At 38.3% G+C, this 27,045-nt stretch overlaps 1 protein-coding gene across 1 annotated transcript in view; it reads right to left on the reverse strand.

Annotated features, from left to right (window-relative positions):
* The window catches only part of LOC109071451 (armadillo repeat-containing protein 2-like), a 51,532-nt gene extending 25,159 nt beyond the window's left edge, over positions 1-26,373 (reverse strand). Inside the window, exon 1 of the mRNA XM_042746697.1 lies at positions 26,244-26,373. The gene's annotated coding sequence lies outside the window, so the exon portion shown is untranslated. The remainder of the gene's footprint in view (positions 1-26,243) is intronic.
* Between the last annotated feature and the right edge of the window lie 672 nt (positions 26,374-27,045).

A 27,045-nucleotide genomic window follows, 5' to 3' on the forward strand; every position in this document is an offset into this window, starting at 1 on the left:
TAAATTTCATAAGTATAGCAGGATGTATACATATATATGCATTGCACACTATGCATATGTACATTTACATGCATGCTTTACAAGGACGTATGCAGTGAAGGGTAACCCACTTCGAGGGACAGAAACACAGAGCATTAGGATTTGTACATGATTTGTGATAATAGTTGAGCACAACTGAACAAACAAACAAAAAAAAAGTTTAATATAGTGACAAACCCACCATAAAGACATCAAGAAACTGACAATAACAGGATGGATTCCTGTTGCTTCATCTCCTTACATCAGAAGTCTGTTGTTCATGTACAAATGTCCATAAAAAGTTTTTTGAAATTGTGTACAGCCAGGTTGCAGTTAATTCAAGACAGGGCCCTGATGTTGTAATGGAGACCCCACTCTCCCCTGAGCAATAGTGATGCATTTTGCATATAGGGACAGAAAAGTCCCCAATTTCACTGTGTGTTTTGTGATTTTGGCTGCCAGCGTCTCCTACATTTTCAAGTAATTTGGCAAATATATAAAAGATAGCTTATTGTTTTTGCTCAGTAAAGATGGCTTCCAGAGGAAAGGCCCATCAATCATTGAATGCTGCCATGATGCTAATTGCTAATGCTAATCAATTATACTATGCCCTCGTGGCCAGGGAAACACAGATGGCCTTAATAATAGGACAGGGCTCAACACTGATTATTTAGCACCTGGTATGGCATGGAAATGTCCACGATGCAAGTTAATATTTACTTATTCATTACATTTGGCTACATTTATATGCGAGAAGTCCAAACATAACTTTGCTGGCTAAATAAGACGCCTCCACCTGCTAAGCTTTCGATTTTACCACTTTTTTGTACAGTTACAGACAGTACACACAAAGTAATTACTTCTTATATGGTTATATTCAATCACAAAAATTTATTACTTAAGTATTATTATGAGGCAACTATATTTCAGATTGGAAACTAGGCTAACTACTGAATGGTAACAGCGAATTCAAAATGAAAGCAATGGTTGAAGTGCACGGTGTCGAGCTACATTACTCCACCTGAGCTCTGTAATTTTTCAGGTTAAGTCTCCACCTCTATATCGATCAGTGACTACACAGTTAGTGCTATGAGGATGACAGAAGTAGCCAATCATTTAACAAAAAAGTTAGGGAAAGTAGAGAGAGACCCCGGCCAAGGAAACAATGTTTATGAAAGGAAAGCTACAACAGGCCTCTTTAAATTTCTTTTTAGATTACATCACCTCTTAACAAAGGGATCATTTTAAACATTGCATAATGTTGCATAATGATCTGTGAGTTCGCTGTTTGTTTGTTTCTCCAATGGGCAGTCTTTTGTTATAGTCTTGGTCTGCTGAACTGAAGGTAAACATCATCAGGATGTTGTAGTCAGATGGACCTGTAAACAGGCATATCATCCAGTGCTTGCCGCAGACAGCAAACTTGGCAAAGGATACTTCAAGTCTGTTGGATGTTTTTTTTTCTTTTTTTTGTGCAGGATATTTCTTTGTAGTTGTTATTCTCTTGTTTGTTGTTTTCTCTGCAGTTCTGAGCCTAGATAGAGAGAAAGAAAAGTAAGTAATACTTTAATAAGAAATTTAATAAGAAAAACAAAACATCCTGTACAGTATAAGGGGCCATTCAATCAAAAAGTGATTTTGCATTCCACTGCAGTACTTTTCCATTGGTTTTTCTATGTAAACATGTGGTACACAGACAGCTTTGACCAGTGTGTTTGTGTCTCGGGTCTTTGCAGCATCTCACGCATTACACAGCATTCCAAAAAACACAGTGCTTGAAAGAAGCTTAAAAAAAGTGTCTCTAGACCTTGTTTCCATTCCACTGTGCTGCATCCTGCCTTTGTCCTGTTTGAATGGCCCCTATTAAAATATTTCTTTTCTAATCAAACTGAAATTTGTTTGTCTTTCATCAAATTGCCTTTTTGTTTCTCCATGTCATGGACAGCCACTGTATGACTGCATATTTTGGCTTACCTAAGTGACTGCCTTCAGCCAGGCACCCAACTTTGAGTGGATTGCTTTGTCCCGGTGAAGTTTCCCACAGGATTCAGACTAACAGAGTTTTGCACCAGTGCATCAAAGTTAAAATCTAGTCCATCAGAGTCCATTAGTTCTGAGCGAATTATGGAATCCACATCACAATCCAGACTGCCGTTAAACATGTCCAGGTCCAAGTCTGATGGAAAACAATCTGTTCCTGAGGGGTGACAGATCCCCACCCCGTTACTTCCATTCAGGCCAGAGTAAAAGCGAAGTCTCGGTCATCAACATGGAGGGCTGTGGCTGGAGGTGCTGTTTTGCGGAGACTAAATTATTAGCATCGTTAGCTAGACTTTGCGCCCTGTTGTTGGAGAGGGAACGCAAAGAACCCTGGACATTGGGCCCCTGTTGCTTGTTCTGGAGGTGGCTACTTCGCCCATTGAGCACAGAACTGAAGGATGACATCATGGGATCATTACGCAGCATGAGGCCATTGCGAAGACGGGAGTTTTGAGAGGTGACAGCAGTGCTGGCCTGTGATATGAGTGGGTCGGACTGCGTCATCATGACGTCACTATGACTGTGCGTGACCAGAGAATCAGAATTCAGCAGCTCCTGAAGTGAGTTCCCAAAACAAGAAACGCTGGAGAATGACATTTGCTTGTTTTCCTGGATGGTCTGCATGGGCGTCTGACGTAGGCCTCCTGCTGTAGAACCAAAAATGGTGTTACTGAATCCTCCGGTGTTGCTGCTCACAGTTTGGGATGAAGAGGAGCTTGTGGGTGATGTGGTGCTCTTGGAGCCAAAACTGAACACAGAAGACCCTTGAACTACCTGCACTTGTGTGGCGATGTTGTCCAACAGATCGACGATTAGGTTTTCAGCTTCATTGAGATTCATTGTGCCAGTCAAGTCAGCTAGCCCTGGAAGTTCAGCAGGGCACGGTTTGGAGTTTGATGAGGATGACGAGGGAGGGGAAAGACTGCTGGGGCTGGAGTAGAGCATTGGAGACAGGGGTGGGCCATCTGGAACATCATCAAGCTCTGGATTGGCCAGGATAGGTGACAAGCGTCCACTCAGGGTGCTAGCATTGGAGTTAGTTCTTGAGCGGAAGTCAGTCCAACAGGATTCCAGTTCATCGCTGCTCCGGGAAGTGGGACTTCCTGGCCACTTGGACAGACCACCAGCAGAAACGTTCTCCAGCGAACCCTCCTGGGCAGCCTGCAGAGCTGCTTTTTTCTTGGCTGCACGCCCACGTGCAGTCTTGGTGTATTTGTTACCATTGTCCATGGAGACTGCACGTCGCCTTGGCATTTTACCTCCCCCCTTCAGGATTGATCATCCACCACGAGCTCTTTCCAGTCCCCTCATTCTGTACACGGATAAAACGGCTATGCAAGGACAGGTTATGCCGGATGGAGTTCTAGAAAGAAAGCAGACAGAGAGCAGAGAAACGGATGGTTATTAATCATATGATCACATGATTCAGGAAATAATCACTTGATACAAGTACATTTTTCTATCTATCTATCTATCTATCTATCTATCTATCTATCTATCTATCTATCTATCTATCTATCTGTCTGTCTGTCTGTCTGTCGGTCTGTCTGTCTGTCTATATGCAATTTATGTAACGTACAAGACAACATAATTTATGATATCTGAAGAGCAGGTACTTTTCAGCACTAATGAATAGGAAACAAGTGGAAAATAGATGTCATTGTGTATTTCACGTACAATGTGATCTCGAGAGGCTGAGAAAGCACATTGTGCCGTGTAACTATACTAACTTAGCAGAGGAAACGTTTTTCAGCTGGTAACCTTGGCAGAACAGAGAGGTTACATTTCTAAAACATTCTCTCTCCCTTCAATAATGCAAAAGGATGCACTAGGATATACAGACATCAATATATGCTAAATATTTAAATTATCATATACATTCTAATATATACTGCGCCTTATTATTTACAACTCTCAGACATAAAAGCATAGTTCATGTTGATGAGCACATTTCTCAACTTAAGTACCCTGTCCCGTGACTCCCGAGATGTGTGTGTTGAGCTATGATGAGCGATACCACGGATACTGGTGTTTACAGTGCCAAGTCTCTCTAGAGATTAATGACATAATGTTTGTGTGTATGAGGGAAAAGAGGCGGAAGGGTATGACTAAAACCTCAATGGAGCAGCATGTTGTGAATGAAGTCATTAAAACCAATTAATTTTCTTCCTCTGCTTGCTTGGCGGCTCTAAACAAACTTGTGGCACTGACACCAAAAACAAACTTATGCCAGTTACATCAAATACAGTACATTTTCTTCCTTCTTTCCATTCATATACCTCTCTTATTTGAACTTTTCCTTACTGTGTAATCCTGTTCTAGGTAAGGCCCTCAGGAGAAAACCTTAATAAGTGTTTATTGAGTGTTTGTGCTTGTGGTTTTGATTGTCAGAGTATCAGTGTCTTTGTGGTTGTTAACACTTTTCAGAGCTGACTCATAGCAACTCTACTGCCCTTGCACTGCCATAAAATATAATATAGGTTGGAGAGGTAGAAAAAGAAAAGGCCCCCACATGAGATATTTGTGCAGGAAGCCCCCAGCTCAAATGTATCAATCCATACGTTGTATACGTCAATAAAATGCTCACTTACTATGCACCACATACAAACTATGAAATGCACAAGTGCAGTGCACACACCCTATAAAGCCTATAATTATCCTCTCAGTCAGAAAATACATACCCACACTTTCCTTAATCTGCAAAGCTCATCCTTTCAGCCTGAAACTAATGGGACACTAACAATTTTTTGGTATTTTACTGCTAAAAATTGACAAACTCTAAAACAATATCAGTTTTTACCTGTTCTGTTTACATTTTTTGCCATTCTGTGTAAATGTCTAGTAGTCAGTATGATGCATATGATCTCTCTGCACACATGTGTGTGTGTGTGTGTGTGTGCGCTGAGCACCCAGCTGCATACAGAATCTCGCTGGAACACAGAGACCTTTTTGTCCGTCAGCAACATGTGGTAACAATCCATCAATGTCAGCAGACACGCAATGCACGCACACACAACTATGGCTTCGCTCACATTCTTTTTCTGAGAGATGTGTTTTGGTTATCTGGTGCTCTCTGTGAATGTTATTGCACTCTGACTGGTAATTTTTGTTATGTCAGGAAGCCAGTGACTATACAAACCTGTAACCAGCAGGCACTTGCCCACAAATCAACCAAACCAAAACCACAGGGATATAAACCTGCCAACCCTTAAGAAAGAGTTAGACGCCGGGGAGGAAAATTATATTGATTAAGAGGACATTTTAAATATTGAGATAATCTAACTGTAGGTTTGTCATCATTTTGATGTTGAGACTATGGCTAAGCAATAGCTAAAATAAATAAATATTGGAATAGTAAATGTTGGATAACAAAGGATAGATCCCCCCCTCCCCCTATTTTTTAATATCTTAATATTATGTATTTAATTTAATACATAAAAAAAAAAATCACATTAGACTTCTGTGAAATTTTTAATTCACTGTGATTTACTAAATCAGAGTTTCGGATCTGGTTGATTCGAATAAATAAATCAAAATGACATTTTTGCAAATAAAGTTTAAATCAAGATGATAGTAAAACAACTGTCTTGATGCTCTCATTCTTAACTGAAACTGACACTCTTTAATGGGCAAAAAAGAAAAATATTGTAGTACACAACATAATATAATGAAAAATTAATTCTGAACATATTGTAAATATTCTATACTATATATCAACCAGCCCAATGGCATATGTCTAATTTTTCCATGTGAATGCAGTTCCTTTGAAAGCTTGAAAGCCAGCAAAGCGCAACTAATCTCTTTCTCTTATTGCAGTTCACACACCATGCCACATAACAAAACACAATTCACATCTTCATAAGGACCCATAAAAGTCCTCCCCCCCTCCCTCTCTTCATCACACACATACCCAGCATTATTTCAGCAGCAGGAGCACACACTTTACTGCAGTAACTCAAGGCAGGGCCATTGTATGAATACGGTTTGGCAGCTGAACATTTCACTGTGGTTGCCTTTCAATGACATGCAGAGTGTGTGTGCGCGTGTGTGTGTGTGTGTGTGTGTGTGTGTGTGTGTGTGTGTGTGTGTGTGTGTGTGTGTGTGTGTGTGTGTGTGTGTGTGTGTGTGAGTGAGGGTGTACACAGAAGTTACAATTCCAGAAATCTGCAGGAATAGATCTTATTTCTTAGCAAACCCAAGTACTGGCGTTCTTAGTATTTGGTCCATGTGTGCTTTTATGTTTGTGACCAAAAGGAAAAGAAAACATTCAAAGTCTAGTGTTTATGTTTTTAGGACGGGTCAGAGCAGAGGAGAGTTAGAGAAAGACAAAACAAGTTTGAGAGAGTTTGTGAGGGAAGACAACAGGGCACTTGAGCAGTTTAGAAATAAATAGAAATAAACAGACCAGTGTTAATTCTAAACCATATTGTTTTAATCATAATTTCTGTCTTTTCAGAAAAAATAGCCAATATTTATTAAAGTCAATATTCAGTAAGTCAATATATTTACAGTAACTGGTTGGTTTATATATACACCACCATTCAAAAATTTGGAGCCGGTAAGATTTTTAAAAATGTTTTTGAAAGAAGTCTCTTATGCTCACAAATTCTGCAATTATTTTATCAGAATATAGTGTGAACAGTAATATGGTGAAATATGAATAAAATTTAAAATAACCTTTTCTATTTATATATATTACAAAAAAGTACTGTATTTTGGTGATGGAGAAGTTTAATTTAAATTTTCAGTCTTCAGTGTCATATGATCCTTCAGAAATCATTTTAATATACTGACTGTGCTCAAGAAACATTTCTTATTATCATCAATGCTGAAAACAGTTGTGCCACTCAATATTTTTGTGGAAACTAAATTTTTTCAGACTCTTGATTCTTGAAAACAGCATTTATTTGAAATATCTTTTGTAACATTCTAAAAGTCTTCACTGTCACTTTTGACTAATTTAATGTATTGTATAGCTGATATACATTATATATATAAAATATAAATATCAAAAAGCCTCTCATTAACAAATATTTTGTTTAGTAATTTCTTTGACTAGATGGACACTATCGCTGACACAGCAAAGGTAAAAAGAAAGGCAGTTTATGCACAAATGCAAGTACACACACACACACACACACACACACACACACACACACATACACACACGGTCCAAGCATACTGACCCGCACCCTCCCACTCTCGCCTCATCCCATTCCCAGCTGCCTTGACTGCTGGAGAGAAGGAGAGAACATTCCATTCCATCCAACCAAAATGTGCATTTTCGGCCAGCACAGGACGTCTCTCCTTTTTGTGTGTGTGCATCTTATTCATAACACCATTATATTTGAAATGTGTTTTTTTGTGTTTGTGTTTTTTTTTTTGTGTGTTTTTGTGAAGTTAATTAGTCCTTGTTGACTGGTTTGTATATGAATTGACTGAAAACTGTAGTGGACCTGCATGTGGAGTGGGGCTCCAGTTCTCTCTGACAGTGCATTCTGTGTTTTCTGTTCTCTTTCTTCTGTTATTTCTACTGTTCTTTCAGAGGTTCATACTGTACATCCCAGCCAACAATATAAGAATTTTCTAGCTAAAAGTACAAAACACACAAATGAAAATAATTGTGCAGGTCATGCATGACTAACCAGCTAGAAACAATTACATAACTGCATACAAATCTATGGGAAATTTTTATTTTTCCCATAGATTTGAGTTTTACAGAATTAATCATTGGAGCGAATGTTTCCAAAACATGACCAGTACAAAGCATCTTAAGCATGTAAGACTACCCAAGTATGTGTATGTGTTGTGTGCACATGTGTGGCATGTTCAAAGACCTCCTTGTTTATCCTGGGACTTCAGATCTAGGGAGTGGTGGCCTTCCCAGCCCACTCTGTTTAGCCAATCACATCGTTCATATACAGGCCACGCACAAACTCACACCCGTTGTAAAGCTGACCTCAGCCTTGTATATGTCATCTGTGCTGTCCAGCAAATGTACACAATGACTCCTAACTTCGATTTTCTCACATTTCCGCTAAGAATTTATAGCTTGCAAACACAAATATTCGTATAAACATGCTCACTCTGATTCAAGAGCTTGGCAACCACTCTCATTAGCATGTCACAGCCACTGACTCATTGAGACATCACAGACGTTCAAATTCCATTCGTTCAACTCTAAACAAATGCACTGGAGATGGAAACAAGAAGAAAAGGAAGGAAGGGTGGTGTTAAAAATAAGAAGGACTTTAAACCCACTTTTCATTTTTCAGAAATTTCAACATTATAATTATGCTCCAGTTCCTTTAATTTGTTCATAAACTGATGGTATATAACAGGGTTATTATAGTTAAAATAAAACTTAGAACTAAATTACTTGGGGGTAATTTATAAATAAAATATATATTAAAAAATTATTTTTGCCTAGCTACATTTAGCATTTCTCATTTTAATTTAATTTAATTTTGGGTACTAAAATAACAAAGTAGAAATAAAAAAATAATAATAGAAAACTATATAAACAAATACAAATAATTAGTTAGATAAAATAACAAAATTACTAAACTTTTAACTAAAATTAAAATGAAAATATAAAAATAAAAAATAATTCTAAAATAAAAAATAATAATAAATATTAATAAAACCTATATTATCTCAATGACATTAAAACAACACTGGTATACAGTCATGTCAAAAGTCCATATAGGAAATATCAATATCACCATTAATGTATTTAATAAGTACGTAAAAAAAATATAAAATAAAATACAGGAAAAAATACTTACAAAATATTTATTTCTATATTTAAAAAATATGAACTGATAAGTAATAATAATAATAATACTAAAACCTGATCATTGACAAAGTATTCTGACATACATCTGTACAGTGTTTTAAAACTGCATTTAACCAATCCAGTGAAGAAGATTATGTCCCTCTCTCTAATCAGGAAGTACTAAATGTGCCCTTCCTGTCAGGTGATGATGAATGACTGAGAGAACTGTCTGGACCACATCTAAAGATCATCTATTTGAGGTTGATATACTACACAGGCTACGCAAAGTCTTGAAATGTAAAAGAGGGTTGGTGAAAAAGAGAAAGCTGACTATCAAATCCATGAGAAATGTGTGCTTGGCCTTGGATTTGAAGTTTATCATCAGAGTAAACTCCTCACAAGCATAAAATACACACACACGTGTGACAATCCTTTCAGTGTGTGTCTATCCTGTACTTCTCTAGGCTGCTCAACTCACTTCCCACACGTCCAAACTCTTGCTCCACACCCTCTTTGGCATTTCTCTTGGAATATGAAAGACCACACAACAGACTCAACAGATAAACAACACTGAACAGACATCAGCCACACGTGTGATATTTTTAGCTCCAATTTGGAACACTGTGTCCCTTAATGTCACAGGTTAACCTGGCCAAATTGATAGAGTAGGGACCTATTTATTCATAAGTCTTTGCCAGACAGGTCTGCTAGTATAAGCAAGATTTCTTTTTCCAAATGTTATAACAGAGAGGGTTTTTTTTTTTTCTCAGTAAAGCAATAAAACTAACTCTCATGGCTCCAACAAATCTGTTCTCAATCATTGCTGTATTTGGTTCTCACTTTATCGTGCCAGGGACCTGTTTGTCTAGCAAAATACAAGCAGCATGTATTGAACAAGCAACACGTATTTAGAAGACTACCACTGCGATATTTAGCTTATTATAATGGCAGACAGAGCTTGTGACATTTCAGTAAATAATCGGTTTCAAAGGTTTGCCTCTGTAAAGTTGTCACATGCACAGTAATGCGTGACACTGTTGGGATGATTCACTGATGAATACGGGAAATGTAGAGTAATTCAAAAAAGACTCATAATACAACAGTTTTTTTTTACTCTAATAATATTCTCATAATGAATTTGTTCATAGTGGCTGTTGTAGTCACATTGCTGTGGCTCTCGGGAGTAACTGAAAACATCTTTATCAGTGTTTGGCTCCATCTCTATGCGAATGTTTGTCGCTCTTATGCACATCTGGGCTGGATTTAAAAAAGGCTCTGTTCTGTTTTATTTTTGTGGGTGTTTGTGTGTTTGAGAATGTGTATACACTGCGGCTTTTCTAGCTATGATCACAAATACGCAGCTTGCTCAAGGGGCAAGAGTGTGTATTTCATTTGGTTTTACAATTTCATTGTATGCCTATATGAATTTCATGAATTGGTGTTGAAGTGGATTGTTGTTTAAGACCGGATAATTAGCAATCAAAGTTCACTAATACAGTGTCCGAAATCGCTCTCTCATTCACTATTCATTAGGCAGGCCTGTTTTACATTATTTACACATGAGAGAGACTAAGAAACATGGCACAAAGCAAAAACACAGAGCAGGATGCGTCCCAAACAAGTCAAGATGACAAAGCCCTTATTAAGGGGTGTGTTAGCAACATCGCAACCTGCACATTATTAAAGAATTCTCTGCAGTCAAAATATGATTAATGGCCATTTTAATCACTTTTTAATGTGACTCATCCAATCAAAATTAATCTTTTGGCTTGTGTCACCCTCCTTTTGAAAAATAAAGCACCTTTCTTTGGTGAAATATTTATTTTCCTCTCTCTTTTCTTTCTTTTTTTTTTTTTTTAAATAATATAGAATTACACTGATTGTTTTGTCAATTTGCCCTGGTAATGTTTTGTTTTATTTTATTTGATCTTTTTTCCTATTATCCTTTATTTATTGTTCATATAATCAAAATAAACAATAATGTTTACGTAAATCAATCAAAATGTTATATATAAAATATAATATTAAAATAGGCTAAATGTATTAAGTTAAAAACAATTATTTTAGATTTAAATAAATAAGTCAGTTTTTATTTATTGATTTATTTAATTATTAAATGCATTTTTCAAGAAATTTTGCAGAAATAAAGACAGCTGTATTGGAGTCCCCTTGATTTGGATTATGTGAAATATAATACAGACTAATATATATTGGTTGTGCATGATAAATAAGAGTGCATTATTTATATAAAATATGGATATAACTATATAGAAAATGAAATTGTTCACTCAGAATTCACTACAAAGTGGATGGAACAGGGAGCAATTACAGGCTCAGTTTAGGTGACTGATTTTGAGCAAACATTACTGCCCTGACCTCAACTTTTAGCCCACTAAATATCACCAGAGGTCCTATTAAAACTAACCCCCAGCCTTCATCTCCTGACCTTTAGCTAAACTACTGTGTGTGCACATGTGCCTGTGTGGAAATATTTGCGTAGAAACTTGCATTTTACTTTGCTGAGCTCGGCAAAGTATGGAGAGCCAGCACCCCACACACATTCCTGCAAAAAATAGATAACAACAATGCATGCAGTATCACTGTATGATGATAATTTACAGCCTGCACCCCAGGGATGTATAATTCATGAGGGTCTCAACGGACCTAAAAAAAAGACAAAGAAAGTAGCGTTACAGCAGAGAGTGTGTCACGGGTTTTCTGCTGTGCCAGCAATTCTCACCCCCCTCCCCTAGTTCCTGCTGCCTTGACTTTTGGGCCGCAAGATTTCCTGTTTTTCTGCTGATGTGATATTCACAAACAATAATACAATCGCTGTGTTGCACGTGCATGCACATTGTATCACACACAAATCTGGGTGGTAATGCTCAGACTTTAAATAAAATGCTTGTTGAGTGACCAGGTGACCTACTTCTAAGTTATAATCTCATGAGAGTTTTTTAATGTCTAAATAATGTAGAAATCTACTCTTCTGGCTCTTATACCAATTTGGTATTTTGTTTGCTTGTACTTCTTTACAGCCTCTGTACAGCATGTTACCACTGTTCTGGTTATGCATGTGTCATGCATGTGTTTGAGAGAGATAGAGGGAAAAGGAGAAGGACGATATCATTGCTTGATGCAATGTGGCTTCGGATAAGATGACAAGTTCATGTTCTCTGAGTACACTGTGTAGCCTGAAGAGTTTTAATCTTAGAGTAAGCTTTTTTTTTCATTAAAGTGACAGGGCACATTTTTTTGTCTATACAATGACAGTTACTGGGGTCCATACAACATTAGACATTGACAATAAATAAAATAACAAATACTAATAATTTTATTCTATTGGTCGCCACAGGGGGGCCGCCAGGTTATGATCACATGACTGTCTGAATATTATTCATTTTATCTCAGTAACCCCGTTTTATTGGACAGGCTTTTAGGATAGGCTAAATGAAACATGGCTGACTGTGAATAAAGCATTTATACAGTGCATCAGTAACTAAAAAACGTGTTCGTTGGCATGATGCTGAATCCAAACTGACCACCTTGACATAATCTAAAATTGCTGAGTATACCTTTAAACTCCGAAATATTAAAAACAGCCAAGAGTGGTGCCTGCTAATGTCTTCCTTCAAAAGATTGATTAGATGAGTAAGGATGGGGTCACTTTGGCTGCATACGTGTGTTTGGATAAATAGGAGATTAATGTTCTAAACATAGAAATATTGAGACGTGCAGGAATACGCATACCATCCTCTCCGCTTCTGTGTTTTTACTTTACTCATTTGCATTCTCATTTATACACTATAACGAAAAAAAAAAGGCCTGAAAACCCTAAAACCAAAGCATGTTTTTGTTCCAAGCCAATCACACACTAGTTGAATTGAACAACCCCCCCCACCCCTAACGAAACAACTCAGTAAACAAAAACAAACAAACAAGAGTGTGTTTTCTTGTGCTGGGTCAGGGTTTGTGTGTCTGGGACACGGCTGGTTTAAACAGCACAGTCTCTTCTCTGTGTATCTGGCTTAGGAGGCTTGATCTGTCACTTATTCGTTCATCTAGCTTTCTTTCTTCATGTCTCTTTGTTCTGGTTCTCTGAAGCACACAAGGCTTAACCACAAGCTCGCTAATGCTGCAGCTCCCCATCATGACGAAACACACTGAAACACACCGCACGGACATGTCCTCTGAGCTGCGTCTGTCTATTGATTCGCCCCTCCCCCTCCACACTTTCTCTCTCTTGCACTTTCCTTTCACAGAGATATATGACAATCCCTTGCGCTCTATTCAAGGGGTCAAGGTTTCCGTGGTTAGCATGGTCCACTTAACCCGTTCTGGTAGATGTCATAACCACACAATCTGCCTGCAAAGAGCATTTCTATACTGATAGCCATGCAAAAGAAGCCAAGTATTCTGACAGAATTCATACATTTTATTTTAAATGGGAATGCTAATAGGTTACTGTAAGTATTCTAGACCTTCTTGGCAGCAGTTTGTCTACTGTAAAAGTGTAAATAAACAGTTTTACAGGTGTGGGTAATAAGAATAGGTTATTACGTAGGAGTCATATCCACTTAGCTGTTGAGTGACATCAGTAGAACATCCTACAGACCTTTGCCCTTAACTTTATTACTGTGTCGCGGGGTCTTGCTCTTAGACCTCACTTCCACAACCATTAAGAGCACTTTCTCCAACTATTTCCTGTTCCAGACCTCATATACAGTGTTCAATGGCCTTAAAAAGTATCTGTACACTTATGTTACACTAAAAAGCAACTTGAGACCAGTTTTTGGTCAAAGTAACTACAAAAAATGAAAGCTGTGAGAAAAGGTCATCATTTTGTTTGCAGAGATGGCAATTAATCAAATTATTTGCAACTAATCATATATCATCAATATTTACTGATAAAACCAATGGAATTATGAATGGAATTAAACATGTGTCAGGGGCATGATTACAAATATACTAAAGATAATTAATATTATTATCAATGTGCATACTATTATTATTAGTCAGACTTTTTTAATCAGTCATTTAAGTGTCACTTAAAAGAATAGTTCACTCAAAAATGAAAAAATTGTCATCATTTATTCATCCTTATGTCGTTCCAAACCTGTATGAGTTTCTTTCTTATGTTGAACATGATATTTTGAAGAATGCTGGTAATCAAACAGTTGATGGTCACCATTGACTTCCATAGTATTTCTTTTCTTACTATGGAAGTCAATGGGGAGCAACAACTGTTTGGTGTCTTTAAAATTGTGAAGTGTTCAACATAAGAAAGAAACTCATACAGGTTTGGAATGACATGAGGGTGAGTAAATAATGATAACATTTTCATTTTGGGGTGAACTATTCCTTTAAGTGCACTTACATATCCAAATACTTTTTTAACCCCATATATAAGCTATTACTTCATCTGTTTACAGTGATATGCCTATATTGCATTAAAACACAAGTGTCTGAATTATGATGTCTAGGGGCATAATTAGCCGTGAGATTCCAAGGCAAGCCACAGTTCCTGGAAGACCTCTTGAGGTAAATTCAGCTTATTACGGACTGGAATGCATATCTCCATGGCAGGGGGTATCTCAGCAGAATCTTGAAGGCTGTTAGTGAAGTCCTCAATAATAGATCAGTCTCACAAGTAGGACATTTGTTTTTTTTTCCTTCCTCCTCTCCTTTCTCCCTTCTGCCATTTTGACTGGCTGACTCTTGTAAAGGGCTTTTCTCTAGTGGAACCCAGAACAAAAGCCTTCCAGTAACAACTCATATACTGCGCTGAACTCTCTGGCATGGCTCCAACACATTCACACGCTCTCCGGCAAACTGGACTCCTTCCAGAATCATTACACATGCACACTAATATACAAACTGGGCCTCTCTCTGGAATTAAAAAAGAGCTTTGGAACTTCATACAATCAACATACGTGAGTGAGCACATAGCACTGGTTTCCATCCACTAAAGAACACTCATACATGAGCAGGGAGCCAATCCAAAGGCTCAATCTCACCATGAAACCATTTTTGAAAGAGGTCTGTGCAGTAATCCCTCCAGAAACATAGAAAGAAAAGGGGGGTAGGAGGGGCAAAAGTGCTGATAAGTTCTTCAGTTGAGGATCGGAGAGCACAACTATCAGACAACTTGAAAAACCTGCATAGCAACCCTCTTACTGACACATACTGTATACATGTACGCCCATGCACACACACATACACTTCTATCTCCATCCTACCTAAAATAAAAATACTTATATTTATCAAATGTCCTAACTTGATTTAAACTGACCTCTGAGACAAATGACAAAATTGAAGCTGTGCACAGCTTTTGCAACCCTGCTCATTCTGCATACGTCTTTAAAAAAATCACTTTGCTTTCCTTGCATCAAAATGCTAACGCTTGTTCACCCACAGCAGTGACTAAGGCCATAATTTGCTGATTTAAATAGCAATCAGAAAAGGGAAGTAAGTTTATGTTCTATTTTTATTTGCAGACATACAGAAGTCTCGGTCAGATGATGAGACTTCGAAAAAGCAAAAAAAAAAAAAAGCAACAGAGGTGTGCAGGATGTTTACTCTTAGGTTCTGCTTACAGGGTCCGAAATAACTGAATAATGCATGTGTACTCTTTAGGTGTGGTTGTCAGCTGATGGTTTTTTTTTTTTTTTTACACTCTACATGTGTTTCAATGTGTTAACGAAACTCCTGTGTAAACACTGGATTTTCCAACACAAAGTTTATAAGGTCCTCACTGCCATTTAAAACAAATTTTAATAAAGATGGATGAATGGATGTCTAGGACAGACAGCTAGACACAGCTAAGATAGGAAAGACAGACAGGCAGACAAAAGACAGCTAGGTTCTGTATCAGGTAGCCTGTATACATTGTGTAAAAAGTAACTGGATCACATATTTCTGCTAACAATGTGTGTCTAGACAAACTGCTGAGCTTTGCACTTGGGCTGTATGAAATCTAGGGTAAGGACCTTGTGCATTTCAATCTGCCTAACAACAGTGATTCATAATTCATTGAAGGGTAAAATGTGCCCACCAGGCTTTTAGTAATTTTGTATTTGGGTATGTGTGCATATATAAGTGTGTGCGGGTTGGTTCACTGTAAAATGCACAGACAGAGATGCTCATGAGGCTCTTTGTCCAACCCTTTCGCTCTCTCCGTCTAGACATCCAGCGTCTGGAGATATAAGAGAGTTGATGTTTTTGCCCATGCCAGGTTGCCTAACACGTGTGTGTGTGTGTGCAGTGGGAGCTTTTTAGAGGGGATAGCTATTCACTGCGGTTAAGCTTAGCAGCTCAACAGACTTTCGGTGCTTTTTTTGGCACACTTTAGGGACTCAAGCTAAATTCCTGTCCGTGCCAGAGGGAAGTGCTTTTAGAAGTACATGGGGCACTTTCAGGGCACAGTCGTTAAAGACAGATACAGAATTGTAGTTTTGGACAACGCTCAAAGCCTGCTTTTCCCCCTCACCCTGGCTTTCTCTTTCTCTCTCATTTTCACTGTAAATCCACTTCCTTTGAAAACACTACAGCTTTCCAAGGTCTGTTTAGGTTGCCAGTGTTACATCTAGTTAGAATGAGAACCACTAAATGAGACAGATTTATGTTTGCATCCTTGTATATTTATATGTAGTGGTTTGGGCAAAGTTGGTTCAGAGGTTGTGTCATAGGAACCAGCCATTGTTGACGTCTTCTTTGGGAAACAAGATCTCTTTTTACAGGATTAAAAGAGTATCTGTGACCACGATATGCAAATCTGTTTTGGCGTTACATTCAGAAAAGTTGTTCCAAATGTTTGTCACCAATTTGAGACTAAACACTAATGCGTTTTAGTGTCGTTAATGCGCAGACTGGATAGAAGAGGCCTCACAGTCTACTCCTCCCTCTGTCCTCTCCTTCACTCCCTCCCCCTCCGCCCTTTTCTGTAACTCTGAAAGAGAGAGCTGGAGGACTGCCAGAGTACACGACCGCACAGTACACCACACACTAACACATCACGCAGCACAGCTACACACTGACCTACATATGCTTCCACTGCGCTGATTGAATGCCCCACTGAACCTTCCAGCCAATCACAGACAGGGGAGGAGTGCAAGTCAGCCAATAATGCACCTCATCCTCAGCACAAGCTCTCACAGTCTCTGTACAATTTTAGAGTTAAAGCAAGAAAAAAAAATGCTCTCCAAGAATGGAAATTATGTGTGAATATATATGTTTTTCATCCTTTTGCACATGATTTTCAGAATTCCTGAACCAAGGTCTGTGCTGGGTTTTGTTTCTGTAAATTATGGGGTATCTGACTGATGTTAAATTTGCCTGCTCACCGCTGAGACCAAACCTCAGTGGACTATGAAGAGGGTAGTGTGTTGGCCAATCAAATATACACTGCATACCCTAACACACACACAAAGAAACACAAACTCCTGTATAAACTTACACGGACACACACACATTCAACAAACACCAAACAGGGTCATTGGGAGGTCATATAAACAGAGCAGTGATTCCCAACAATTAAAATACTTGAAAACATTTTGATTTGTTAAACCTATAGAACAGAATATTTATTTATTTATTTATTTATTTATTTCCAGTACTTACATTTATTAATTACAAAAAATTTAAACATAATTATTTTTATCAATTAAAATAACAAATGATTAATCAGATTTTTTTTCAGTTACCTTTTAATAAAAAAAATGCAAGGAAAAAAACTTTGATTATACATCGAAGTGAATTACACTACTGTTCAAAAGGTTTTTTTTTATGTTTTTGAAAAAAAAGTTTCTCAAAAGCTGCTTTTATTTGATCCAAAATACACTAAAAACTTCTATTTAATTTATTTTAAAATATAATTTATTCATGTGATGACAAAGCTGAATTTTTTCAGCAGCCATTACTCCAGTCTTCAGTGTCACATGATCCTTCAGATATTATTCTAATATGCTCAGGAACCATTTCTTATTATTGTAAAATTTGAAAACAGTTGTGATGCTTAATTTTATTTATCTTTGTGGAAACCATGGTATTCTTTTCAGGATTCTTTGATGAATAGAAAGTTAAAAAGAACAGTATTTATTTGAAAAAGTTTTTTTTTTTTTATATATATAATAATGAGTCTTTAGTGTCACTTTAGATTAATTTAATACATCCTTGCTGAAAAAAAAGTTTTTTTTTTTAAAAGGTATTTTAATAAAAACTGCACCCAAACTTTTAAACCGCAGAGCCTTTTTAACAAAAATAGTTTTTAGTGTGTGTGAATTATGTGTGCAGGATCAGACATTTTTTATTCATTCGTTCATTCATTAGTAGGCAGGAGGCTGTCAGGATACATAAAATTATATGTGTTGGGATATGATGTTTATCCTTAAAGGTTGGAAAATGCTGTCATCCTCAAGGAATATTAATGGTCTTTATTTGTTATTATTTTTATTGGTTTTTTTTTTTTTTTATTTATCTTGGCCTGTTTTTTTATCTGCCTTTACTCTTCCCCTGACTTTCTCCACCTTTTTCTTTTTCGTGGTGTAACTTCTCTCTCCATTAAGCAATCTGGTGTGAAGCATGGTGTGATAGTGAAGCTGATGTAACCACACAGCAGATTACACTATGATCCTTCGTTTAATCTCCGCGCGCTCTCTGTACACACACACTGTATGCGTACATACACACATCGCACACTAAGTCAGCTCATATGACCAGCCACCTGACTAGGCCTCAAGGTTTAGAGACTAATCCTCACACTGCACATCACACCAATGGGAAGTTGTCTTTACTAAGCATACTGTATACAAACAAGTCAATCAAACAACAAGTCAAAATAACACTAATATATTAACCAAGGGTTGAAAGCGTCTTCAGATGAATGCTGCAACTCAGCATAACATTACGTGTCAGAAAGCCTGGCCTTTGTGTTCTCCTGGAAAATCCTTGGATCCCGCTGCACAGCTGCAGGAAGAGGGAAAAAATAGAAGGGAGCAAAAGGCTGGGTGGAAGAAAAAGAAAAGTAAAAACAAACGGAGAAGAAGTGGGGAGAGGAGAGACAGGAGAGGCACACTAACCCATATTTACCAAGCAGCACTGAGACGGAAGAAAATCCGTTGGGAAAGGCAATGACTTTACCAATCATTTAGACCAATAATACACACACTATCATATGTGGCACTGATACTGTGAATGCTAACTCACACCAGCGTCATATTCTCACTCGCATATGTGCAAATCAATCAGTCTAAAAGCCCTTTCAGTCGAGAGCTGATGTCATTCCCAGCTAGATCATCAGCAATCCTCTCCCACTGGACCAATCTCTATCTATCCATTTGTCTCTTTCCATTTCTTTTCTACTGTAGCTTTATTGGAAAGAGTGCACAGTGTGGATTGTGTACAACTTCACATTAATTTTAAGATAAATGTACTTCACTTTACCAAAACCAAACCTCTGCAAAAAACTCAGATAAAAAAGAAGGAAGAAAGAAGGCAAGGGGCCCCTTTTTCTGGTACCCCTTGTAACCCCTTATATTGGGCCTCTACACAGAGAGAAATAAAAAAGCAGAAGAAGAAACAGAAAAAGGACACTGTTAAACCGCAGATACAGACATGTTTAGTGGCTCCTGTCAGTGATGACGATAAAAATTGTGTGTATATAAATATATACACAAACACACAAATAGGCTGCAATGTGGGAGTTCACGCTACATTACAGCATACGGTCATTCATGCGCACATGCTTTCATCCGCACATAAAAGAAAAGGCCTATCTTTGAAGCATATGAGCAAGGAAATGCATGACTGTTCCCAGAAAGGGGTGTGTGTGTGTATGTCTGTGCCCATTTGCCTGTGTGCATGTCAAAAGCATCAACACACACTATGGGAACGAAAGAAACAGACTCAGGGCCTCTTAACTACTCCTTAAAAACAAAGGGGGTGTCGTAGAGGGTATCTGTATATACTGCAGAATGTGTAAAACTCTGCATGCTTGGTTTGTGGGATTCAGAAAGCGTGACTGTTTGAGAGTGCAGTCAATGAGGAGCATGTTTACTCATTAAACCCTGTGACCCTCCATGCCATTCAAGCAAACTATTTATATACACTTCAGTTATGCTCACCAAGGCTGCATTTATTTTGGTCAAAAATACAGTTAAAAAACAGTAAAATGTGAAATATTATTACAATTTTCTAAAAAAAAAAAGAGAATGTTTTTTCTATTTTAATATATTTTAAAATGCAATTTATTTCTGTGATGGCAAAATGTTTTTAAAACTATTCTTGTGAACAAATTCTGTGTAAAGATTCTCCATAAAAGCTGCACTAAAAATCTCCTTGTCTGCTGCATCTGAGTGATTTCTTGTTGTCAATCACTGTCAAATTTCAAGCAGGCACTGTGATTCTTTTTTTTATGAGTGTGTGCATTCCAAATGATTAAATATACAGTAAACAAATGATTAAGTATTAATTTAAATGGGTTAGTTTCTTCTACCATCCATAATGTTTATAGTGCATTGGAGCTACTGTAGACTGACTAGGTTGAACTTTTTTTATTTTTATTATAGGGATTGACTGGCATAGGCAAAGACACAGAATGATCTTTTCTGAGAATGTGCATTGTAAAGGAAGGTCAAATGAAAGACAGACAAATAAAGACAAACAGTGAGAGCAGCGTGTCGGTGATGGCAGTCTGAGTAAGACACACACGAGATGCCCACAAGCTGTGGAGCGATTTCATGCCCCATAAACACTGTGGCACACATGGGAGTATAGAAAGAGGATGGGGGAGGAGGGCAGGCAAAGGTAAATGGGACAAAAATGAGCAAATCTAACTAAAAATACAGACAGTGTTAGAAATTAGATTGGCTGCCTTCAAATACGTGGCAAAAGGCATGTGCCACATTACTTTAGGCCATAATGTTCCTGATATACTGCTTCCTCACTTTGACTGAGCTGGCTGATAACAAACTGCTGATGTGTCCAGCAGCTGGAACCATTGCAGACTTTACTGCTAAGTCAGCACTTTGGCCCCATTCAGCTTGATCCACTGGCCTCAACTAACATCCATATCACCAGAACTGACCCCGGGGCAGGTTAAAGACGGGTGTGTAAAAAACTGAAGGTGCAATGAAAAGAGATAAGCCTCTGCTGATAATGTGCAAGGCAATGGACTCTTAAAAACAGATAACATGCATGTGGCAATGACCTCACCGCCTGTGGAACATCTGATTGGCCTGTTATTTAGAACACACTGTATCAATAAGAGGTGTTAGTTTGGCGCTGTGTCACAAACTGTACTGTTATGATATCAGTTCTTGAAAAAGACTTTGACTTTTAAGAGAAATTCAGATTGAGAAACATTCAGACAAAGAGACACTTAGTGAGCAATCCAAAGACCACAGTGACGTGGAAAAAAATCCCCTAAGAGTTTTAGGTGGAAACTACCTACAACATAGTTTCCAATCCTAAAAAATCACTTTCCTGCAGAGTTTAGCTCCAAACCCAATTAAACACACCTCAAACAAGGTCTTTGGGATTGCTAGAAATCAGGCAGTTGTATTGAGACAAGAGCTCAAAAAAAAAAAAAACTAAAGGATGTCGGCCCTTCCAGGAGCAAGACCAGACGCCCCTGACCTACAAGCTTTCATCCATGCACAAAATGTTTTATTTTAACCAGATAATTTTCATTTTATTTTAATCTAGCTATACTACCATTTTTAAAGTTTATTATGCTTGCAAAGGCAGCATTTATTTGATAAACAAATATACTAGAAAGAGTAATATTTACAAATGTAATTTAAAATAACTGTTTTCTATTTTAATATGTTTTAAAATGTAATTTATTACTGTGATGGTAATGCTGAATTGATAGCAGCCATTTCCCTGTCACATGATCCTTCAGAAAACAATTAAATGTTGATCAATGCTAAATAGTTTTGTGGAAACTGCTTTTTTTTTTAAATCAGCATTTATTTGCAAATATAATTATTTGTATATTTGATATAAAACTGTGCAGTATAGTTTTGGATCTACTCTGTGATTGTTGCTCTTAGGATTCAATGTGAAGATTAATAAATAATCTACCTGATGGCCATCCAAACCTGTAGCTTTGTTGTAAAGTTCCTAGATTTTTGTTTAGGTGTCAGGTGTCATATAAGCCTACTTATTGGGCCCATAAAAATGTTGTCCTGTGTTCCAGTGATTTAGGTTGTGTGGTTATGGCTCTGTCAGATACACAAGCCTTCATAAATTTGACTACCAAATTCAAGACGTCCATGTGGCCGCTGGGGTGTTATGTCACAGAAAATAAATTTGCTTAGTCAAGGAGGATCTGAAAGCCTTACATCATCGCAAACCCATATTTAAACACCTGCTCCACAATAGAAAAACCACACTCAATCTATCATAATCTGGGTTAATCAATCCAATCTTTTGTCTAATCAAAAGTCGACACACGCACACCCTTGCATGAGCACCAAAATAGACCCTCTGCGTCACCACAACCAGGCTAATAATCGCCCACTCCTGTCTGACAATGTTTCTCTGTTATCTCTCAAAGGGCTGATGCATGAGATTGTCACTGACAATGTATTTCCTTAAAAACTGTCATTTCCCTCCCTTCACTATAATAATCACTCTCTACAAAGCCGCATCTCCTCTCATTACTGCTGGCTTTGTCTGGCCAAAAGCTCCTGACATAGAAATCTAGCTTTATTGTACTCCGTTAAAGTTTTAAACGTGAACTCTTTTATCTGCACCGTGACGGGCAGACATACGTAATTTGAAATGACGGGTCGGGGAACAAAACAAGTTGTTTCAAAAGCCTCATGTCAGAGCTGCAACACCTTTAGAAAACTGAGCGGGTACATTAGGGGCACGGAAAAGGTGGGGAAAGAAGCAAAGGCTGAAGTAGAAAAATACATTCAAATGTCTTAACCACAGCATATCTGCTTCTGACATGCCGCTGTAGATTCTGTCCCATAAGGAAGTCAGTGTTTTAATCAAATGTTTTCAAATATGAAAATATCTACTGGGTGAGGGGGAAAAGTGCATACGAATTAGAGCAAGTAGTTTTACGGTTTACGGCCCTTGGTAAAATTAAATTAACTGAAAATTGCTTACTTCTGTGTTCCAAAACATCTATGTGACCCTCACTTCAAGACCTCTCACTCACCTAAACATGACCAGGCATGTATAAAAGCAGTCATGAACATTAACATTGAAAACAGTGACTGTACATGAGTTAACAGTTACAGCCATAGCAACATGTCTGCACACACCTCCCACACATTTTCTCCGCAAATTTAAAGTCTATATACAGCACTTCTAGGAGTGCAGTTTTGCACGTATAATGTGAATATATATATATTAATGTTTTATTTGTTTACCCCACCCTCTTGACAATAAACAGATTACAAGAAAATAGCCCACCTACATCCTGGAACCGTGCCGAATTAAATTGGCAGAATACAGACCCCCAGGAGGGTGACCAGACCACTTTCATCATAGTGACTGAAAGATTTCAATTGGGCCTCGCTTGGCAGCTCAGTATATTAAGTGTTCCAGGAACAAGAATTGTGCAACACATTATAGTAGTAGCTTGTTCTTTTTAAGTTACATAATCTGATTATATTTCAGATGTGAGATAAACAGCAGGGTTACGCAGGGTAATAAGGATAGAGACAAGTGTGTGATGGGACACAAGATTACAAGATTAAAAGCAGTGAGCTGGCAAATGTGCAAGTGTGTGTGAGAAACCCTCTAGAGGTGTCTCTGAAAAATTGATTAAAATGACCCAAATAAATGCTCGAAGCACTGAATAATTTAAAGGCTTAAGAGTAGAGTACATCATCATTAGGCACTAGAGGAATGATCTGTCTCTGCAAGAGCTCATTGTAAAGGAAAACGATAAATCAATAAAATCTCATCACTTGTAGACCTCCAAAGGAAACCTTCTGGACTTTATTCACATTCAACACGATTGTATAACCAGATCATTAAATAAACACATAGCACATTCAGTGCAGAGAGTAGGAGGAGGGTGCTGTAATGTCATCTATGCTTCAACAGTCACTCCCTCTCTCTCTCTTTCCTGCAGTCACAACAGTATGTTTCAACAGAAACAAAGGAACGCCTTTAGGAGATCACGTCATCCAAACACTCTCATTAAAGCAGAGAGGACCATTGACCTGATAGCCATAGTGTTTTTGCAGCCTGTCATTTTGCACCTGTACTTGGCCATTCCAGCCTTTTGTGTTTGGATAAGACATCTAAGGCCTACTTATCTTTTAATGCTCTTTCGGTTTAATTTAACTTATTCTTTTCACCTTTATTCCTAATTAGCATGTAAACCAGCCTTTCTTGCAGATTTTGCAAAAATTTACCGTAAAATGCAAATGTTGACAATACCTGAAATACTTCAGAGGGTCCAAGTGCGTCTCAAAGCTTATGTTTTCATCTTTTAAGCATCTGTTTTTTTCAAGTATCAAGTATCTATCCAATAAGACAGCGTTTAAGTGAAGTTGGTTTATTGGAATGTTGAGATATTTTGAGTAGGTCAAAATAAAAAAATATTAAAAAATCAACATTTGCATTAATTGTTTATAATAGAAAAATTTCCATTTCATGCAAACTTCAACTTTGGCAAATAATGGCAAATTCTTTAAATGATGCAAAACACGTTTGTATGTGTGTGCATACATATATCATGCATTGTGTACATGCAAGTTTTACTTAATTGCTAATTGCAGGAGTGTTTATCTGAGGTTGTGTTACAACCGGCACCCACACTCCGTACACACAGATCTGCTCCGAGTTGTCAGATGTTTGCTGGAATAGGTGTCATATTTAGAGCTGAAGGTGACACAGTAGCAAAGTTCAGTGGAACACGTTTAGACGTTTTTCCAAATATCAGAAATGGCAGCAGGCACTGGACTGCTGGTTGTAATAGAGAACAGAGGGAGGTGTTTTTATTTTGTGTGTACTCATGCTAGAATTGTGGTTATAACTAGTATTTGATCATAAAACATGTTTGACTGACAGGTAATGCTTGCATAGCAGTTTGAGAAATATGATCGTGCACACACACAGTCCTGAATGCTAGACGAGTCGGAGTGCAAACAGTTTCCATGCTGAGCTAGAGTCCACATAGTTTGCCGTTGCCACAGACCCAGCAGTAAAACTCTCCTTTCACTATTATAATTCATGGCTATTTACGGCCAATGGGACGGGTGAGCTGGGCCCCCTGCCGCAAACTCAGCCCTTGACCTTGAACTCACACCCATAACACCCCAAGATATCAATCCACCCCCTCCCCCAACTCGCCCTGGCTCTGTAAATGGAAGGCCCATATGTCTTGTGCTGGCTCCTGCCCATGGCCATGACATTCCCTTTGAAGGCAGTTCTGTCTGCTGACTGCTAAGGAGAAGCTTGCGCCATTCTGAGTTGTTACGCAATTCCTAATGCCATTCAACTCCTACATAAACAGTCTGGGCAGCTTCTAGAGTGGGTACATTTACCTTGCCAAGTTTTATGTAAGCTGTGCTGCGTGGATATGAACATAAAGGCATTTGGATGCATGGACATTTATTAGGCTTGGCTCTGAGGATATATTATTTATGGCTTTTAAACATTATCACAAGACAAAGTCCATCTAAACTAACTTGAACAAATTGTTTTGCTACACAAATTTTCCATACTGATCATTTGCCATACTGATCATCTGTCTAATTTGCCAGCATAAAAATATATATTTTTTTTTATGCTGGCATCCAAATAGTTCGTTTATAGGAGATGTCACTGCACCGTTGAGTCATGCACACGTGAACCCTCAAAACCTTTCCAGTTTTCTGCGCGTGAGTAAGCGTGGCCAAAACATGCCCAGAACATGTGTTTCTGGTTGAATGAGATCACGCATGGAATAAAAGAGACACTTGCGCACATTATGACACGCATTCTCTAGCGCAGTGGATTTCAACCTTGTTCCTGAAGGGGCCCTCCAACAGTACGCATGTTGGATGTCTGCTTAAAGGGATAGTCCACCCAAAAAATTACTTTCCCCACATGTCATTCTAAACCTGCATGACTTTCTTTCTTCTGTAAAAACACAAAAAGAAGATATCTTGATGAGTGTAGGCAACCCAAACAGTTTGGGGGTGCCATTGGTTTTTCCATTAATACAGACAAAAAAAAAATTACTATTGAACATTCTGCAAAATATCTTCTTTTTTGTTCTACAGAGGAAAGAAAGTTTGTTTTGGAATGACATGAGGGTGAGTAAATGATGACAGAATGTCCCTTCATACTTGATTAAACTCATCAGCTTTATTAGTAGAGACATCCAGAATGTGTAGTGTCTGTTGGCCTTCAGGAACACAGCTGGGAGGCACTGCTTGAGTGAAGTGCTTACCTTCCAACCAGCTGAGCTGTTGCTGTCGCCTTTGTCTTTAAAGTATGGGACGCTTCTGACCATCCAGTCATAGATCTGGGACAATGTCAGTCTCTTGTCTGGGGTGCTCTCTATGGCTTTTGTGATAAGGTCTGCATAGGACAGGTTGCCCCATGCGTTCCTCCTTGAAGATGACTTCCGGGGAGTTTGCTGTTGGCTGCCCTGACCGCTCGTCTCCGGACTCGCCGTGATTGCAGAAGTGGGGTGAGAAGAAAGTGGGGAGCCTGTGTTCTCCTGACCGCTAGCGGTATGCAGTTCCTCAGCCAGGCTTGGGCTGCAATTGTCCTCTCCTTCACCCATGCTGTTGGTGTTGATTGCCATTGCATTGTCATCCTCATCATCCTCTTCCTCTGGGATTATGTCAGTGTCATTGGATGCAGGCTTCGCTGAGCTGGACTCTGGTAGTGGCCAAGTGCATGATCTCGGCCGTTTCTGTGGCTCAAAATCTGGATCGATGGCTACGTCCAGAGAGGACAGTGGTTCCAGGGTTGTCTCTTGCCATCGCCTCTACCAGCCTTCTCTGACGCTCCTCTGTACTGTCTTGGTCAAAGTTAAATAGGCAGTGGGAAGCAGCCACATTCACATTCCATGAATGCACCTCTACTCTAAATGGTGCTTAAATGCTTCTTGAACGACTAGTGCAAATCTTAATGATAATTAACAACCCTCCCTGTATTTCAGAAAGACAAAAAATACAATATACAATTTAAAGCCATATGACATAAAATATATCATAATCATTTATGTGCAAATGTGCATTATA

Source organism: Cyprinus carpio, chromosome B20 (genome assembly GCF_018340385.1).
Source record: "Cyprinus carpio isolate SPL01 chromosome B20, ASM1834038v1, whole genome shotgun sequence".
Classification (NCBI taxonomy): Eukaryota; Metazoa; Chordata; class Actinopteri; order Cypriniformes; family Cyprinidae; genus Cyprinus; species Cyprinus carpio.